We start from the raw sequence: 19934 nt of genomic DNA on the forward strand, positions 1-19934 counted from the left end.
TGGAACTCGAGTTCCATGCAAGTTTTTTTTTTTTTTTTTAAGTTTCATTTGGCATAACTCGATTTTAAGCCAATCGAGCTTTTGATTAAAACTCGATTTTGTTAAAATCGAGTTTCAAAACAGGGGCACGAATCTATTTAGTTTCAAAACAGGGACATATTGCCAAATATTTTGCTCAATAGAGGCAAAAGGCCAGAATCTCCCAAATTTTTGAAAGTCAAGAACATTTAAAGAACGCATGAAGATCATTGAAAACATGAAAGACCAAAGAATTTCTAACAAACTCAAAGCAAAAGATTCATCACAACTCCATGCCAAAGATCTTTCAATCTACTTTCCAATTAAAGTGCAAACACTTTGTATTCGAATCAAGACAATTCTTGAATTGAAGATTTTTCCAAGAATGTTGAATCAAAGGATTATTATTTTGTAATAGAATTTAATTACAGAAAATTGTACTCTATTATTTATTAATACAAATTTATATTTGTGAAACTATTACTATTGTTTGATTTTCAAACTGTATTACAGTCTTGAGCTTAGTACGTAAATGATAATTTTACCCGTGAACAATGGTCTTATGAGAAACTCGAATTTTCACTTACTAGAAATTGAGGTGTCTACAAAAGGGAAATTTTTTTTCTAAACTAAAAAAAGGGCAAGCCACTTAACCCGTGGTTCAACATGTCCAAACCTGCCATTTCAGCCGGGCGGGTTTGGGTTGATCCGTTATTTTCAGGGATCTAAAAACCCCTTTCCCATTCCTTTTTCTATTCCTTTTTTTTTTTTCAATCTTCTGCATTCAATTTTGCTGAGCAGGGCTTTTATAGTGTCTAAGAATGGCGGATTTGGGCTGATTTGGTGGGTTTAGTATTGGTTGTTGGTCGTGGGCGATGCGTTTTGGTGGTTTTGCAGCTTTTGCTGTTGAGGGTTCTTCTATTTTGGGTGATGGTGTTTAGCAGAATAAGAATAACGTGGGATTGTGGGCTTGTGATTGGGAACAAGGTGGCACATAAAAGCGACTGACATTTAACTTTTGAATTAAAATTCGAGAGATGGGTTTCTTCTTCTTCTTCCTTTTTTTATTTTATTTTTGTGGGCCTAATGGTAAGAGTTTTTAAAGCTAAAGTTTGGAAATCGGGTTCTAGCCTTCAAGGTTTGGCAAAAAAATGTAGCAGGAAAAAGAAGGTGATTCTTTTGAATTTAATATGGCCAAGGTGACTGTTCTTTTTGAGAGAGAAATTATTCATTACACCTGAACCATTTTCTTTTTATAAATTTTTCAAGATAAGAATCAATTTACACATAAAAATTCTAAGCTTTGTTGATGGTTCACGAATGGGGATCTAGAAATAGTGGTTGTTCCTCAAGTGATATTTGACTTGCCACCTTAGTTTAGGTATTATTTATGATTCACATATTCTTTTTGTCAGGCCATTATTGATCATAAAATTTCTAAGCTTTGTTTTGGTACACCAAATTACAGAAATTGAGAGCAACCATGGGCATTTTGTCTGTAATTTCTAAGCTTTACCATGCTTATGTTTTTGAATTGTACGTCATTCTCATAATCCTCGTGTGTGGGTACTTAATTACCATTTTGGTTATGTATATATTCTGGCATCAAGTGGGGAAACGTTACAGGCGTCTTAAAAAGAATGTCAAGCTCTTGGATGGTGTCATAAAAGATGTTGAAGAGGTTTCAGAAGCAGGAAGAAAACTAGATGAGCAGCCTAATCAACTTCGAGATTCACAGCTGAAAGCCAGAATCACTGTACAACTAGCTGATAGTGAGAGAGACTGGGTGGATGCAACCAAAGCCATGGTTCGCATGGCACAGGACTGCCATGACTCCTACCAGAAATTGAGTGATAGAAGAAAGACTCTTGGATTGACTCTCTCTGCTATCATGGATTGGAACAAAATTCATCGCCTCAAAGCTGAGTTTGATTCGTGTCTGTGGGAGATGTATCAAATTTGGGAAAAGCGTATACAAATCTGTAAATCAATAGAGCAGTCAAGGTCTATTGTTAGAAGCTTGCAGAACAGACCAATCGAGGAACATCAATCTCATCCTTCTAAATGAGCTCCACCGACTGTCTCTATTGAGAGAAATTTGAAAGTCCTATTTGCTAACAATCCAGAGTTAGTGTCTGACTCTGACAAGCAAAAGGAAATAGAGTACCTCATCAAGTTCCCAGTGCAGCTACTACATTCTTTCCTGCGAGATTTAGAAGGGCTTAAATTGGAAAGCCAAACAGAAAAGGCTTGGGTGGAGGAAGCGGAGGAGATCTTTGACGAACTGCAACATGAAATTGACAGAGTACAAAAAATGGCAAATGTAATGAGATGGCTTCCATTTCTGGGTAACTGGATGACAAGACGTTGGTTGAAGAATAGCTTTGGCCAAATCAACAAACAGCTCCGGACCCTTCATTTTTAAGAAGTACATGATTGATTTTAGCTTTATCAAAAGAGTTCCATCAAAATCTGTCGGTCCATCCCCAAAAAAGAAAACCCAAAGATGCAAAAGCAGTTGAAGGCTTAAACAATTCAAGGATGGCTTGGAAGGATCAAATAAAGATCAATGTTAAAGATGCAATTAGTTCTTTGTCATCCTCCCAACCCCAAAGGAGCCACACCAGTACTCAAAAGGAGATAGATCCTTGGCCAAAGTCCTATACAGAAATTGAGCGATTCGAGCAAGCTATGGAATTTCTTGCCATGAGCATGGAAGTTTGTCGCACTAAACTAAGTGAAGAGACAAACTCGGTGGTCGGCTTGGAAGATAACATACATGAAGTGGTCTCACTACTGACCACCAACGTCACTACTGAGAATTGCTCCACACTTTCCATTGTGGGGATGATGGGAATAGGGAAGACAACTCTAGCAAAGATGGTTTTTAACCATGCAGCTATTCAGAAACATTTTGAATTCAGATACTGGGTGTCTCTATCTGATATAGTGGACGATAAGCATGAAATCCTGAAAAGAGTGGGCGAAAATGTCCTGGCAAATCATGGGGAACGAACAGAAAAAGGTTACTCATTCAAAGAGGTGAATGATTTCTTGAAGGGTAGGAAGTACCTTGTAGTTCTGGACAAAATCTCAAGTAAGGAAACTTGGGATACTCTGAAAGAAGCATTCCGAGATAAGATAAGCGAGAGCAGAATTTTGCTCACCACACGAGACGAGAGTGTAGCTTCACATGTTGACCTAACAAGCATCATGTACCCACTCAAACTACGAACACAAGAAGAGAGCTGGGATTTGTTTAAACAGATGGTGCGCTTTCAGGCTGAACCTTCTAAGCCTGATCATGGACTCTCACCAGAATTAAAAAAACTTGCAGAAAAGGTTGCAGGCAGATGTGGAGGCTTGCCATCTTCCATGTTAAATCATGGGTATCTATTGTCCGGGAAAGAAGTGACGTCTAAGGACTTGTCAAGGGTGCTTGAGCATGTCACTCCAAACCAAACACCCTGGTCGGAAAACTTGGAAACAAATGCAAAAGACTTGCCTCCGCATCTAAGTCAATGCCTTTCTTACTTTGGACAATTCCCCAGAGACACTAAAATTTCTTCAAGAAGATTAGTCGTTTTGTGGGTTGCTGAAGGGCTTGTAAAACAAAGTGGTGATAAGCAAGAGCCTCTTAAATCTGTTGCGGAGAAATATTTGTCAGAGTTGATAATACGCAACTTGGTACAAGAAGTGGAAAGAAAGCTTAATGGGAGGGTCAAGACATGCAGCTTCCCCAGTGTTCTGCGAGAACTCTTGTTGCGAGAAAATCCAAGTTCGGGCTTTGATCAGCACGTACTTTATTATTCCATTGAAATAGATTCCAGTTTTGGTGGCAACATAAATTCATCAACACCAAATATATTGCAAAGCTATAGAAATCCCCTCTCCTTGCTCTGCTTTGATACTCGTGAAGGAGATAAACCTGGAGTAGCTTTTGGTCACTACCTTAAGAAGGGCATTGCAAGTGGGCATCTGTTATATTTAAAGGTGCTTGATCTTGAACATGTATTCAGACCTCATTTGCCAAAGAGTATAGGAAAATTAATACAGTTAACGTATCTGGGATTAAGGTGGACATATCTAGAGACTATTCCATCATCAATTGGCAACTTAGTGAACCTCGAAACATTGGATGTGAAGCATACTTATATCCGCACTCTCACTAGTTCAATATGGAAACTGAAGAAACTTCAAAACCTATACATGAGTGAGATTTCTCGAAGCAAAATTGAGCATCAACCTGAAAGAAAATGTAAAGGTAATCAGCGTAACAAGAAATTTTTACAAAATCTCCAAATACTGCGTGGTGCATTTGTGGATAAGGAAAGTCCTCTGGAAGGATGCATTTAACATGATGAAAAATCTTCAAATATTGGATTTGTCATTCCAGTTGGTGTGGTCACAGCAAAAAGCATTGGCAGAGAGTCTTGTGGAATTGAAGCGCCTTCAAAAATTGACATTGAAATCATTTGATGAAATGGGTCAACCCCAAGATCTTCATGTGACTCAATTGTCTGGCCTCGTAGATCTCTACTACCTAACATTGTATGGAAAATTGAAGAATCCATCCATCGTCATAAATATTAATGGACTTCCTCAAAGCCTGACTGAACTTACCTTATCAGCCTCTAGACTTTCAAATGATCCAATGCCAGAGTTAGAGAAGCTTCACAACCTTAAATCCCTCTGTTTGTACTCAGCTTCTTATACTGGGAAACACATGGTTTGCTCCAGTGGAGGCTTTCCCCAGCTTAAAATTCTGAAACTCTGGATGCTTCAGGAATTGAAAGAATGGAAGATGAAGGAACAAGCAATGCCAAGCCTCAAGCAGGTGGAGATTCGGTCATGCAAGAAATTGAAGGTCCCTAACACCACAGAATTGAGGCATCTAAAGACTCTTCGCGAATTGAAGTTGAAAGATATGCCAGTGGATTTCACAAAAACAATTGAGAACAACAAGGACCGAATTTGGGGCCATATTGCTGTCTTTCCAGTCATAATTATTGATCAGTAGTGGTCATTGCGGAATGGAATTCAAGCTTCCACCCATGTGAGGTTGTCTTTTCTTTTCTTTCTATGTTCCTTTATTATTTTTCCACAAAAAAATTATTATGATTTTGACACTGCAACTTGTAATTACATACTTGTGCTTCCTTAGGAATGATGCGAGCGTTGGATAAAGCAGAGCTGTTTCGAGATGATGTCTTAATGAGTCATCATGCATAAGGGTTTTTTTTTTTTTTTCCCTTGGGGCGTGTCGCTTGTTTTAAATGTATTTGGTCAATAAAAGTCATATGCTTGTCATGCAAATGACTGGAATAAAATCGTAGGCTTTGTTGCGAACAAAGTGCTACTGTCTGTGTGATGACTGAAATCAATTGTACTCTTTTATTTGGAAACATATATTTATTTGTGATTGATATATTTCTTATTCATCATTTCGCCTTAGTAAGACAAGTAGCTATCACATTTATTAGTTATTTCAATTCGCAGAAAGGTTTTTGATTTGCAAAATTGCAATTTCTTTTCCACCATACTACTAGAAGATGAAAGGAAAAGTTTGAACTGCATCATCTTCTTGTAATTAATGTGACCGTTGGGATGTAGTTTGAGAGAGGAACCAGGATAAGGTGCAACAATTCAAATATGCCAGGAGTGCAAACTAAACATTGAAGTTCAAGATCAGGTTTGAGCAAAAAAAGTTCATAATCAGGATAAAATGGTAATCCAGTAGGAGAAAGTATTGTTCTCTGTGAGGGGATATTTGCAACATAGCATGATTTGAGGAAACTACTTCATTAGTAAGCATCTCTTTAAAACTAGTTAGGAATATAGCATCTCAAGCCCTGATGCTCAAGTTCAGTGAAGCTGGTGTGAACAAGTAATCCACGTGGAACTCAAGTCTTAGAGACTTGAGTTCCAAAAAGCGTAGAAGAAGAAGAAAAACCAAAAACAGAAGAAGGAAAAGAAGAATAACCAGAAATGGAAGAAGGAAAAATCCCCAGTAAGAAGAAGAAGAATGATCCACCAAACCCACCAATGATTACTCACAAAACCCCAAAATCATAACCGACCCACCATTCAATTCCACAAAATTAACCCAAATCAAACCAAATCCACCAAGTTTTTCATCGTGAAATTCCCAATTTCACTTTTTGCAAAGACCAAGTTCATTCCCCCCTCCAACAATGACCACCACATGAAAACTTTCTGCAATAAGAAGATCTATAGAAGAACCCAAATGAAGAAGAAGAATAAGAAAGAACCCAAACCCATAGAAGATTTGAAGAGGAACCCGCATGAAGATGAAGAAAGAACCCAAACCCAGTAAAAACCTAGATTTTCTTTATAAAAAACAAGCCTGAAAGGCTCGAGTTCCATGTGGAAAATTCTCCACACCAGCTGTGTGCCAACACACTAAAACTCGAGTCTTAAATGCTCAAGTCTTTCACAAAACCTTAAGTATAATAAACTCGAAATGCTATTTTTCCAAATTGTTTTAGAAATGTGACAGCTAATGAATTGTTATAAAATTAATGCTAAATGCAATAAAAAAATTCTTTTTGTGACTCTAAATCACCTTTCAGTCTAAAAATAGCAAAAAATTAACTCAGATTAGATGTAGCAACCAAATTTCTAAAGATAGTAAGCCATTCTATTTTTTTTTTTTTTAGTCTTTTCTTGGGTAAATTTTTATCTGACCCCTTCTGCTATTCGTACCTAAGTATATGGGAATTTTTCTGGGTAGGTAAATACCATCTCATACTTATTTCGGGACCAAAAAGCCATTCACATTTCACAGTAAGCAGGTCTTCTTATGATTTAATACCAAACAAAAATTAAATGCTTGAGTTACCATCTAGATCACTTGACCGGCGGCTACTCCTGCTACAAAAGCATTATTGTAAAACAATTAAATTTTACCAAGAGGTTTATAGCGCAATTAGTATTTCATGGTATTCACAACTTACAATGAAGATGTTCAATTTTGAGAATTTAAACAAATTCCAAAAACCTGTGAGAAAAAAAAACAATATGCCTACGTCCATGAAGTTATAACGATTTTCACTATGTATAATTCTGTGCTCTCTCTCAAATTTCTAAATATAGTGTAATACAAAAAAAGCATTTAGGATGTGTCTTTCATAACTAACACAGCAATCACTCGTTTAACATATGCAATTCAAATTATCAGCCGTTTGTAAGTTTTAACCAGTAAGATGATGTTCCATATAGGTACTTTGGTTTAACAACTGAAAGTTAATATATGTGAAAAAAACTAGATTGACACCAATGTTCTAATTAGTGGAACAGATGTTTCTTATGCCAAAAATTAAGAGCTTACTAAATCTCACAATCACGTTAATAATCACAACAATACAAAGCAATAAAAAAATTGTACGGGACGCTATTTGGTCGCAGGCCCAACACTCGCCAAAGCCCATCACAACAGTACCACGTACACAAAGCCCACGACTTGCTGGGATTCGAGTTCTAAAACTATCATGTTTAAGACCGCATGTGACACTGGGCCCACGAACATCGTCTGGATGATCATTGGCACCCAATTCAAAATTAGGAAAGCACTAATGACAGACGTCGTAAACATAAAACCATGTTTGTTCGGGGAATGTAATCGCCTGGAAGGTCGAGTCCCCGTGAGTTCAGTAAAGCTTTGGGAATATCACTGCCGAGCAATCCATCTAGCGGTGGAACCAGTTCCAATGTCACTCTCACTTCCCCCCACTCCTAACTAAACCCCCACTTAAGGGTAATAGTATTGGATCTCCCCCTTCCACCCACTAGGGGAATAATCATGACCATTCCACTAAGTTTGGCTATAAATAGGCAAGGAAGATTTAGTTGAAGTGGTTGGCAATTCCGGAGAGGAAAGACTGGAGAGAGAAATCAATCATCCTTGGAGAAGAGGGAGAGTGACAGGAAAAACTAGGGAAACTAGGGTACTAGGTTGTCGAGCATAGCATCACCCGTTGTAGGAAATCCGAAAGCCCACCATACAAATAGATTGTGAGCCCAAATACATCTTAGGCCCAATAACTATATTTGGGCATGCACAAAAATATTTTATTTAAAAAAAAAAAAAAAAAAAAAACTCCAAATGTGAACTATTTCATTAGAAAATACCACTATAAAAGGCATAATTATAATCTGTCTATACATAAAACAAAACTTATATAGACTAAATACGAGTTGTAAACTTAATAAGTTACCTGTTTTTTTTTATATTTTTTTTATTTTGTATATGATTTTTCCTCTCTTCGCAGCAAATGTTGAAGAATATAGTGCTTGTGCATTCAATCACCGAATAATTCGAAACTACTCAACTAAGGGAAGTACTCCACAGCTAAAATTCTCCTCTTCCATGTTAAGGAATTGAGAATCACCATACTTGAATATGAGAAGTACCATGTGTCAAGGCAATCCTAATATTGATACTTGACTTTACACAATAGGGAACACCTTGTCACTTGTGGATATTGCAAGGTATTAGTATTACCCTTGTTCGATATATTCTGTTTTTTCCTGATTAAGTAATGATCACTTGTGAACAAAGTAATAGTCATTTTCTTTTGATTAAAGCAATCAAATTCTAATTTGGCTTCTTTTGGTATACCACATGTTCTTCCTAACTCCAAAATTACTAGCTTTTTAACAACGTAATAATCATTTTCTTTTCACTAAAGCAACAAAAAGTTAAGGGTTTTATTTATTTATTTATTTATTTATTTATTTATTTATTTTATGTTTATGTGGCTTCTTTGGGACGTGGTTACCTCATATTTTAAAAACTTTAGGAAGTGTTGGTAAGGTATTTTAAACAATGATTTTTAGTATTTAAACAATATTACACGTATTTTCACACACTTTTTCACTCACACATATTTTCAAAAAATACAAACAATGTTACTAGAACAAGATTACCAAACGCCCCCTTATTCTTCCTAACTTGGTAATGATCGAAAAAAATCTAGGACCATACATTTTTATGCTACTGTAGAGGGTAAAATTTCTTATCAATTACAAATTGTCACGTCACATCATCAAATGCACAAAGTATGTTAAAAGTAAAAAATTTCACTCTCAAATGTGGCAGACTATTAATGGTGGGCTCATGTGAAAGTAACATGTAGCCAATAACAATTTATTATTTAGAATAGTTGAAAACAATAAGTCAGGTAAATGGTGTGGGCTAGAATTACTTGTAATGATTAGCATTGAACCATGTATAGTCACTTACTTTTCATTTAAGCCGCTTCATAATTTGTATAACTAGATAATGTCATGTGAATTTTTGCAATTTCATTTGAAATAATTTTTATATTTTTTAAGACATAGGTATAATACTTATTTTTTTTATATAATATTTGTGTTTCCAGAAATATTGTTGAATGCTTTGACATTCAATCTTTATAATTCATATTTTTTAATTTTTTTTTTTGGCATGAATTGGTTTTTAAAAATTGAGTTGAATTGTCTTATTAATTTAGATTTCTGATATTAGAACTGTCTAGTTTTTCAACATTTCTAGGGCACTAACATATTGTAATATCTACTATAAAAATAGACTATTTTTTAACCAATTAAATGGTTTTGAACTTTATAAATAAGAATTTAAAGCAAAATTACTTTCATATCCTCAACCATTCCATTCTCACAACCAAATAGTGCGACTCCAATATCAAATATCTATTTTAGTATCTCAACGAAAGAAAATCATTTATAAGCATCAGTATAAAGAGAATGTTATGAAACAAAGAAAAATTTTCTTAAAAAACATTCATTTATCAAGATTTAATTGCCTCTAGTTGGGCTTCTATATCCTAAACACAATAAATAAATAAATAAATAAATAAAAACAAAAAAACATGGAAAACACAATAAAATCATCAATGACTTTTACTTTTATTGTCACGGTTCATATTGATACCGCCCTAAATAGCAGTAAAAAAACTACAAAGAAATCTACAAATAATCAATTAGAAAGTTTCTTTCTCTTTCGCTTTAGCTCTAAAAAACACATTTATGGCTTCCTACACCAAAATCGTAAACACCCAAAGCCAATCAAAGCCTTCACAAACCCATAATGTCTGACTTCAACATCAATAGCATAAGCTGCCTTCACTCAACAAAAAATGCAAGCCCCCTTTCTTGGTTAGAGTTAACTCATATGAGTTAGGATCATATGGGACAACAATGTTAAAGCATAGTAGGTGTTGTTGAAGGATTGAAGGTAAGTGACACTTTGTATAATTGTATTTGAGATAATATGATATGAAGGGATATGGGCACATCTATATAAAGGAGTAGAAGAGTACAAGATGTGAAAAATGGTGAATGAAAATGCAAAGATTTTGTATCTGTGAGAGTAAAAAAGTTAGGAAACATTGAATCAAAGGGAATAAAGAGTCCTTTTTTTTAATTAGAAAATTCTTGAAATATTGAACCAAAGGAAACAAAGAGAAATTTTTAATTGAAAAAAACATAGAAACATTGAACCAAAGGAAGCAAAGAGTTATTATTTTTTAATTTGTTTTTATCTCACATGTGACACTTGAAAGTATTTTAATTATCTTTTCAAAAAGTATGCCACGTGGCTAAATCACATAATCTCTTACATAAGGTCTCTACTTTTATATAATAAAATGGCGTATATGCACTTTTAGTCCCTATATTTTGACTTTTTTTCATTTTAGTCCCTACATTTTATTTTTACCACTTTTAGTCCCTAAATCAATTAACACGTATTATTTTCTTCCTTTTCGTTAGTCAACCGACGGAAATAGCTGAGTTGGCAATCGGAGAAATTAAAATATTATAAAAAATGTCACATAAGCATTTAATTTTTTTTTTATAAATAATTTGTTAATGTTATCTAAATAAAAAATAAGAAAAAACAGAATTAAAAACAATAAAATCAAATGCCTATGAACACAAGAACACAAATCCATAAAATCAAACCCAAGAGCACAAATCAAATGCCGAGGAAATTAAAACACAAACTCAAATTCAAAAACGCAAAGAACACAATAACAAACAAAAACTATTTACTCTCAAAAATATTAAATCACAAAAAAATTAAATAAAATTAAAAACCCTCACACAACACAACACAGTCCAACTCTAAACTCCAAACTTCAAACCCTTCATTGCATTTGCAGAAGTAGAAGGAGAAATGGCGAGGTGGTGGCGCTCAGCTACCAACAACCTGAGAACCGCCGTGTCAAGCCACAGTTCATCGCAGCCATCATCGGCTAGGTACCACACGATCTAGGCAATCCCTAGGGAGTGTGTAGGGAATAGAGTGTCGTCGATCCCAGCCGTTGTTATTTCCAAGCAACTCCTCCAAAAAGACTCCACAGCCCCACGATCCATGTCCAGGAAGCACCTGGTCACCACTGAGTGGAAGCAGATTCAAGCCATTCCCAAGGCCATTGAGCTCCCATTTTTCTGCTCCACCACTTTCCCTCTCCAGATCCGAGCCGGTTCTAGATCCTCTCACCTACTTGAATCCAGCAAATTCAAGCCATTTTTTTTAGAGAAAATAGTTTAAAAACACAAACCCAAATTTAAGAGCACAAACCTAATCTAAAAAGTGGTGGTTTGGATTTGGGTAGAGAGAGAGGGGCTAAGGTCGACAGTGGTTTGGATTTGGGTTCAAAGTGCATTTACCTCCAATCTCTCATAGATCAGTGGGTCTCTATTAGATCGGTAGGTCTCTCTCTTTCATCTCTCAATCTCTCAACTCGGTGGTACAGATTGCGCTGGAGATAGGTGGTAGAACCAAGCTTAGTGGTGCAGTGGAGATAGGTGGAAGATTTGTGGCGGAAATTGCGAAGGAGATTTGTGGGTTTGTTCCTAGGTTTCTCAAATTTGCGGGTTAGTTTCTCGAATTTTTCTAGGTTGGAAATTTATAGGTTTGTTCAGATTTCTTGAATTTGTGGGTCAAATTCTCGAATTTTTCTGGGTTTGAAATTTATGGGTTTGTTTTCGGGTTTGACGTTTGTATGGAGGGTTTGATTTTTCATGTGATGTTTTGGGTTTGCTAGAGATTGAGGGTTGGGTTTGGGTTTGTGTTCTTTGTGTTTTGAATCTTTGAAGGTCTATGTATTTTGTAGATCTGTGCCCTTTGATTTTACGTGTTCCATGTTGGCATGTTCTTAATTTTTTTAATTTCCTTGGCATTTGATTTATGTTCTTGGGTTTGATTTTCTGGGTTTGTGTGTTCTTGTGTTCATAGGCATTTGATTTTATTGTTTTTAGTTCTATTTTTTCTATTTTTTATTTAGTTAAACTTGACAAATTATTTTTTTAAAAAAAATTAGATGCTGATGTAGCATTTTTTATAATATTTTAATTCCTCCGGCAACCACCTCAGCTATTTCCATCGGTTGATTGACGGAAAGGACGAAAATAACACGCATTAATTGGTTTAGGAACTAAAAGTGGTAAAAATAAAATGTAGGGACTAAAAGTGCATTCGCCTAATAAAATTTGACAATTTGTTTTTTAGTTAAGTGAAAAATGAAAATAGTAGGTAAGCCTGTCCAAAACTTTTCTTAAAATGATGTGATTGTTTTTAACAAAATATAGTTTATACAATATATTAGATTTTCTAAATTTGTTATTTGAAAGTATTTTAAATTCTATAAGTTTTTTCTTCTTCAAAAAATCGTAATGCATTTTACATTCAATTATTATATAAGGCAAGATATTTTCTAAATAATATAAACGGTAGGGGATCTTACCACTACACTAGACTATCCCAAGGTCATGTCTTAAACCCAAAAGGGTTCAAAGCATGAGAAAAGAACGATTAAAATAAACTGTAGGGGATTTTCATTTTTATTTTTTTTTATAAAGATAAATAAACATTGTGAACTCTCCACAATATAAGTTAGAGTTCTATGAGACATTGACAAATAATACAAATTACCAATCATGTCTCCAAATATACATGAAATTTCAAAGCTCCAAATGGATCAACATAAAATCACAATTCTTCCTAGGATAGACAACCTCAACAACAAAATTTAGGCCTACCATGCCCAAGGCTAACAAACCTCAAGAACCCAATTTTTGATAGAATTAGCTAAGGCTAACAAACCTCAAGAGCCCAATTTCTGATAGAATTAGTGATGGCCTCGATAAATTTACTAAGTTGAGTCACCAACCAATCATAGCATAAATCTCTCAATTAGCATAATACTCCAATCACCACCAATGAAACAAGCTCAGTGCCCGAGGAATAGCAAATTGATCTAAAAAACTGTTGGAGAGTGGGATGAGTTAAAGCCCAATAAGTAGTATAATTAATGGAGGTAGGGGAAATACAAGTTTCATGATGATTAGCATTTTATAAAGCATGCTATAAGTAGTTTTACAAAGAATGCAAGTAGCATTTTACAAAATACAATTTAATTTCAAGTAGTTTCACAAAAATTTTTGAAATACCCAATATATTCACAAGGTTCTCAAAGCCTTCAAACTCATTTCTTGTCAAGAAGATTTTGTATCAATTTTCTCAAATATCACAAGTCATGATAAAGCATCTTTAAATCTTTCAAATAATATAATAAATCCATAAAATCTATTCTCAAGAATTTAATCAAAGATGCTAATTTTTTCCATGCTATCAAATCATGCATTTTTCCATATGCAATAAGAAGTATGATGCACCTTCAACGCTTCATACATTTTCCATAAATAATTAACAATAATAGTACATATAGTACGTTTTAAGAAAACCATGAAAGATGTTCCAAGATGGGTTTAACCATAAAATACTTTAGTGCAATAATGATTCCTTTTTAAAAATCCCATTAAGAAGCCACTTACCTCAGCAGTCCAATCCAAATTTGCTTCAATTGGGCACCGCATTCAACAAATCAAGTTACTAGTTCCATCACCAAGTACCTTGGAACCTAGAAACACAAGTATCAAGCCTATTAATAACAAGGCCTACTACAAAGTACACTATCATAAATGTCTCCATGAATAGGAAAGGATCTCCTCAAAAATAAAACCTAAGGGCCTAAAGCCTAGCTTGACCATCCTAAGACAAGCACCCCTACCCAAAAGGGAACCAAACAAGAATACGAGCAACTCATAGGACTATAACACAACCAAAGCCTATAATTCCCTACCACAAACAATGTACATTTACTAACTTCATATAAATCATGTCGTTATCAAACCATGATAAAATTAGTCGAAGTAAAATACTTGTCAAAGAAAGCACATATGAACTTACAAGCTAAACCTCACAACAAAAGGTTGTAGTAAATTCCTTAAAGGTCTTAGCATCCTAATCACACTTTCAGATAACTTGCAACAGGTTAGCCCTTTTTATAAAATTTGTTTGGTCCACTTAGTGTTATCCAAAATTCTTGAAATTAAATAGGGAGAAGCCTTTATATGTCTAGTATGTACCACCAAAAATTCCACTCAAAATAAGTCTTCTATAATTTATTAAAAAACACATAGTGCAGCTTACTCAAATCTGTCATAGACAGATTTATAGTCCCAAAAGAAAATTACTATAATTTTAGTACCATTCCAAAAAATTTGAGACTTGATTAACCTTAAAGTTACATGTGTTAGCACACATTAACAACTAAGAATGTAACCCACAACCTCATATAATATTCATCACAACAAAAGTCAAGAAATTCAATCCCATAACTCATATAGGAAATTTACCAAACCCTTGTCATGCAACATGCACATGCCCACATCACTTAAGAAATTTATGGTTAACACCACACTCACAACCACATATGCCAAATGCATTTCAAAATGCAAGAAAACCCTCTTTCAAAAATTAACCCCAATCTCCCATATAAATCAAAAACTCCAAATGATTTCTCAAGAAACCTAACTCACATGGTTGCCAAACAATAAATCCATATCACCCCATTAAATTAAAAAGCTCCAATTAGGTCTTAAATGCCCCCAACAAACACAGGAAAACAACCCCAAAAACAAAACCCATACAACAAAGAGCAATCTTAACAATATACGATAAAAATCCAAAAATATTAGAAGGTGGGTCATGGAGATTTTACCTCACATTAATGTTGGTAGAAGTCAAACCATGGAGAAGAGTTTGATAACCGAAAATTTAGGAGCTAACCAAGAGACCAAGAGGGAGGAGGATTCAGGAGAGAGAGGTAGAGTGATGTGTGTGTTTGTGTTTGAGTGTGAAAGAAGAGGGGCAGTCAATCAAGAGGGAGAGAGATATTTGTGAGGTTGTGTAATTGAGAATGAGTGGGTAGGTGGGGGTTGTCACGTGTGAGTCTAAAAATTTGACCCCCTTTTGTGTGTGTGTGTGTGTGGGAGGGGGGGGGTAAAGGTTGGCGTGTTACACTCAAAGTACCAACCTACAATTGAACCTTCACTTCAATTTTCAATTGGACTTGAGCTTGTAGAGGCTTCTTCCCTTTGCACAAATTCCAGTATGTGATTAACTTCCTAGCATCTGAAGTTTGTTGTTGGATGAAAAGTTTTTTGCTTCAATAAACGTTAAAGATTTGGAAGTACTTGGTTACAAAACCCTAAGGTGCACAAGAACGTAGTAGGTTCTACAAAAGTATATGAGTTCTCTAATTGAGTCTTTGTATCTTTGATGAGTTTAAAATAAAGCTTTTATACCATTTAGGAGTTTAGTGAATGAAACCCTTGTAATCCAAGTCATCATGAGCCAAAAATCTTATCTGAGATTTCTGGATCTGCATAACTCGATAGATTATGAAGTGTCGAGCTAGTGTTGAGGTCCTTCATTTAATCTCAATACATGCTAGTGTCAAGCTTGTGTCGAGACTAGTACCGAAGTTCACTTATTCAACTTTTCTTCAATTGTTTCTTGGTACAATCTTTATGTCTTCAATAATATCGATTGTCTTGATTATCCAACATGCTTCATAATATTCTAGAAACATCTTAAATCTACCTAATTACAAGTAAAGTACGTTTTATCAAATGATATGTCAACACAAAAATATAACCCTATCATGGTTAAACCTCCTTTTTTTTTAACCAGATGGGTTAACCATGTTTTTTAGCCAGATGGGGCACCCTTGAATTGATAGCGTACATTGAATCCATATGAAAAACTTTGGATAATAAATTTTGATTGGTAGAAGAATTATAATAAATTCTCAAGGAATAGCATTAGAGGATAATATATTGTCAAATTGTATTCGACGCTCAAAACAAAACAAAAAATAAACAAAAAAATAATAATAATAAGAATTGTCAATGCTTTATTTTGTATGTAAAAACACTTCACATACTATAAAATCTTATTCAATGCACAACCAACATAGCCCTTGCATGGCCCTTAGAAATTTGAAACTACTCAGTTCTACCAAGATGCGACATAAGAAGCCAGAAATGAATGAATAGCTCTCCGCCTCGGATGAGCTGCTGAGCATGATGGTTCCATCGACACTTTGTCGCAGCATAACACAACATTTCAACCCACACATGACTTACCAACTCCCATTTCTTTTGATATTCCATGCATTTCAATGATTTAGCGAGCCTACACTGACTTGCTTATCTGAAGCACGGGTGCAGCGTTTGGGCCGCCGCACCCGTGTCGGACGAGGCCCGACGTGGCGACGTGCAGGCGACGCCGCTGCCTGCGCGTCCGAGCAGCGTCCAGCAATAAAAAATTAATTTTTTCGGCGCGATTCGCGCTGATTCGGGCCGACGCGTGCGAAATCGGGCCAACGCGCACCGATTCGGCATGAATCGGTCCGTATCGGGAGAAACACCGAAACCGGCCGATACGGCCAAAATTCAAAAAAAAAAAAAAGAAACAGGTGCACAACGCACTGTTTTACTTAGTTGAAAAAAAAAAAAAAAAAAGCCAAACGCTGCGTTTTTGGAAAAAAAAAAAACTTTGAAACCCTTATATGCTTAGCTTCACAGATCACTCATCCGACAGCCAAAAAACTCTTCATTTTTTTTTTTTTCAGTCTGGTTCTGTCTCAACCGCCCCAGCCCCTTCCTCTTCAAGCTAGTGCTCTCAAGTCTCTCCCACTCTCTGCCTTCACTCTTCAGCTAGCTCTCTCCCATTCTCTGCCTTCACTCGTCAGCACATCTCATTTTTCAGCGCTCCACTTCGTCTCCCTTGCTCTCCGTCTTCCCTCACTGTTAGGTATCATAGCTGATAGCTCTCACACTCACACTCTTAGTTTATTGTTAATAGATGATTTTTTAGCTAGTTAATAGCTAAATTTGCAACTATTAGTTATTATGATTTGTGATTGTGTTGTGGACTGTGATGAGCTGATTTTTTTCTATTTTTTATTTTATTTTTTGTGAGTCTTGTGACGTTTAATTTTTTATTTAGTTAATACTTAATAGTTATTATTACTCAGATTTGTGATTGTGTTGTGAATCTGTGATGATCTAATTTTTTTTTTTTTTTTTTTTGTGAGTCTTGTGACATTGGGGCTCGATTTTTTATTTAATTAATATTTTTTATATATTTGATAATTATTTGTAGGTTAAATTGAATCTGTTGAATTTGTAATGGATGAAGCTATTAGCACAAAAAGTTCACCTTCATCTAATGAAGGAGTGCCAAATGATGAAGCTCCTCTTTGGCAGTATGTGACTAAAATAAAAAAACCATCTGGTTCTACTGTTAAATCAAGTGGAAACACACACTTTAAGTGCAACTATTGTGGTAATATTTATTTGGGATCCTATTCTAGGGTTAAGGCTCATTTATTAAGAATTGTTAATAAAGGTATTAAAGTATGCCCTAGTGTGACACCAAGCCATAGGTTGGAAATGCAGTGAATGCATGATCAGGTTGATAATGATAAGTTAGAAAGAGAACGGAGAAAACAAATTCCCTTACCCCCACCTCTCCCAAGCCGTGGGCCTATTGGGAGTATTCCCCCACTTCAGACACAAGAAGATAGTGATAGTACAAATCCCTTTGATGGTAATAAGAGGAGGAAGGTTGTGAATCCTACGGTGGAGAAATTATTCCGGAATAATGCTAGACATGAATTGGATAGTCAAATTGCTAGGATGTTTTACACCGGTGGGATTTAATTTAACTTTGCAAAGAACCCATATTATCGTAGTTTCTATTCATATGCCGCTACTCATAGCATTCCAGGTTATGTTCCTCCTGGATACAATGCCTTGAGAACAACACTTTTGCAAAGAGAAAAAACTCATGTTGATAGACTTTTGAAACCAATTAAGGAATTTTGGGTTGAAAATGGTGTAAGTATAGTTTTTGATAGATGGTCAGATCCACAAAGGAGGCCTCTTATTAATATTATGGCTGTATTAGATGGGGGTCCAGTGTTTATTAAGGCAATTGATGGGTCAGGTGAGTTTAAAGACAAATATTATATTGCTAGGGTGTTGAGGGATGCTATAAAAGAGATTGGACATGAGAAATGTGTCCAAGTCATCACTGATAATGCTAATGTGATGAAGTCTGCTGGAGCTCTTATTGAGGGTGAGTATCCTAAAATATTTTGGACACCCGGTGTTGTCCACACTCTTAATCTAGCTTTGAAGAATATTTGTGCAGCAAAAAACACTGAAAAGAATAAAGTTACATATGAGGAATGTAGTTGGATTACACGTATTGCTGATGATGCATCCTTCATACGTGTTTTTATCATGAACCATTCAATGAGGTTGGCAATGTTTAATGAATTTTGTCCATTAAAATTGCTCCAAGTTGCTGATACTAGATTTGCTTCGGTTGTTATAATGCTAAAAAGGTTGAAGTTGATAAAAAGATGCCTTCAAGCCATGACTATTAGTGAGCAATGGGCTTCTTATAGGGAGGATGATGTTGGAAAAGCTCAAAAGGAGAAAGAGATGATTCTAAGTGATCTTTGATGGGATAAGGTTGATTATATCTTTGAATTCACAACACCTATTTATGATATGATACAAGTAGCTGACACAGATAAGCCTTGTCTTCATCTTGTGTATGAGATGTGGGATTCAATGATAGAGAAGGTAAAGGTAGTAATATATCGGCATGAAGGCTTGGAAGATGATGAGTATAGCTCATTTTGGAGTGTGGTGTATGATATACTTATTGATCGTTGGACTAAAAATTGTACTCCACTACACTGCTTGGCTCATTCCTTAAATCTTAGGTAAGTACATTTATTTTCTATTTTCTTTAGTTCCTCCTTCTAGTAAAACACACATTTCATTTATATTTGTTTTTTAATCTTTAACTCTAGCTATTACTCCACTGAATGGCTTTCTGAGAATTTAAAACGCATCCCTCCACATCGAGATCATGAAATTTCTATGGAAAGGAGCAAGTGTTTGGATTGATTCTTTGAAGATGTGAATGAATTAAATGTGGTGAAGTCTGAGTTTGCTGCATTTTCAGGAGGGAGGTTTCCTTCACCAGTTGTCTTGACACATAAATGGGTCTTACAACCTTTGGTTTGGTGGCAATACCATGGCTCCGCATTTCCAACTCTTCAAACCCTTGCCCTTAAACTTCTTGGACAACCTTGTTCATCCTCATGTGCTGAGAGGAATTGGAGCACATACAAATTTATTCATTCCTTAAAAAGAAACAAAATGGCTCCTGCACGTGCTGAGGATTTGGTATATGTGCATTCTAATCTTCGACTCTTGTCAAGGCGCAATGCAGAGTACATAAATAGAGATACAAAGATGTGGGATATTGCAGGAAACTCTTGGAATGAGAGTGATATACATGGAGGAGTTGGAATTCTTGAGAATGCAGCTCTTACACTTGATGAGCCAGAGTTGGAGGCCATGGTTATTGGGAATGTTAGCACTAGTGTTACTACTAGTGAAAGTGAAGTTCGAAGTAAAGCTATTGATCTTGATGATGATGAAGTTGGTGTTTG

General features: G+C 35.5%; 1 pseudogene; it reads left to right on the forward strand.

The window, feature by feature from the left end:
• The first annotated feature begins 1501 nt into the window (after positions 1-1501).
• On the forward strand, positions 1502-5038 carry LOC142634588 (putative inactive disease susceptibility protein LOV1; annotated as a pseudogene).
• Positions 5039-19934: the final 14896 nt, after the last annotated feature.

Source organism: Castanea sativa, chromosome 5, assembly GCF_040712315.1.
Source record: "Castanea sativa cultivar Marrone di Chiusa Pesio chromosome 5, ASM4071231v1".
NCBI lineage: Eukaryota > Viridiplantae > Streptophyta > Magnoliopsida > Fagales > Fagaceae > Castanea > Castanea sativa.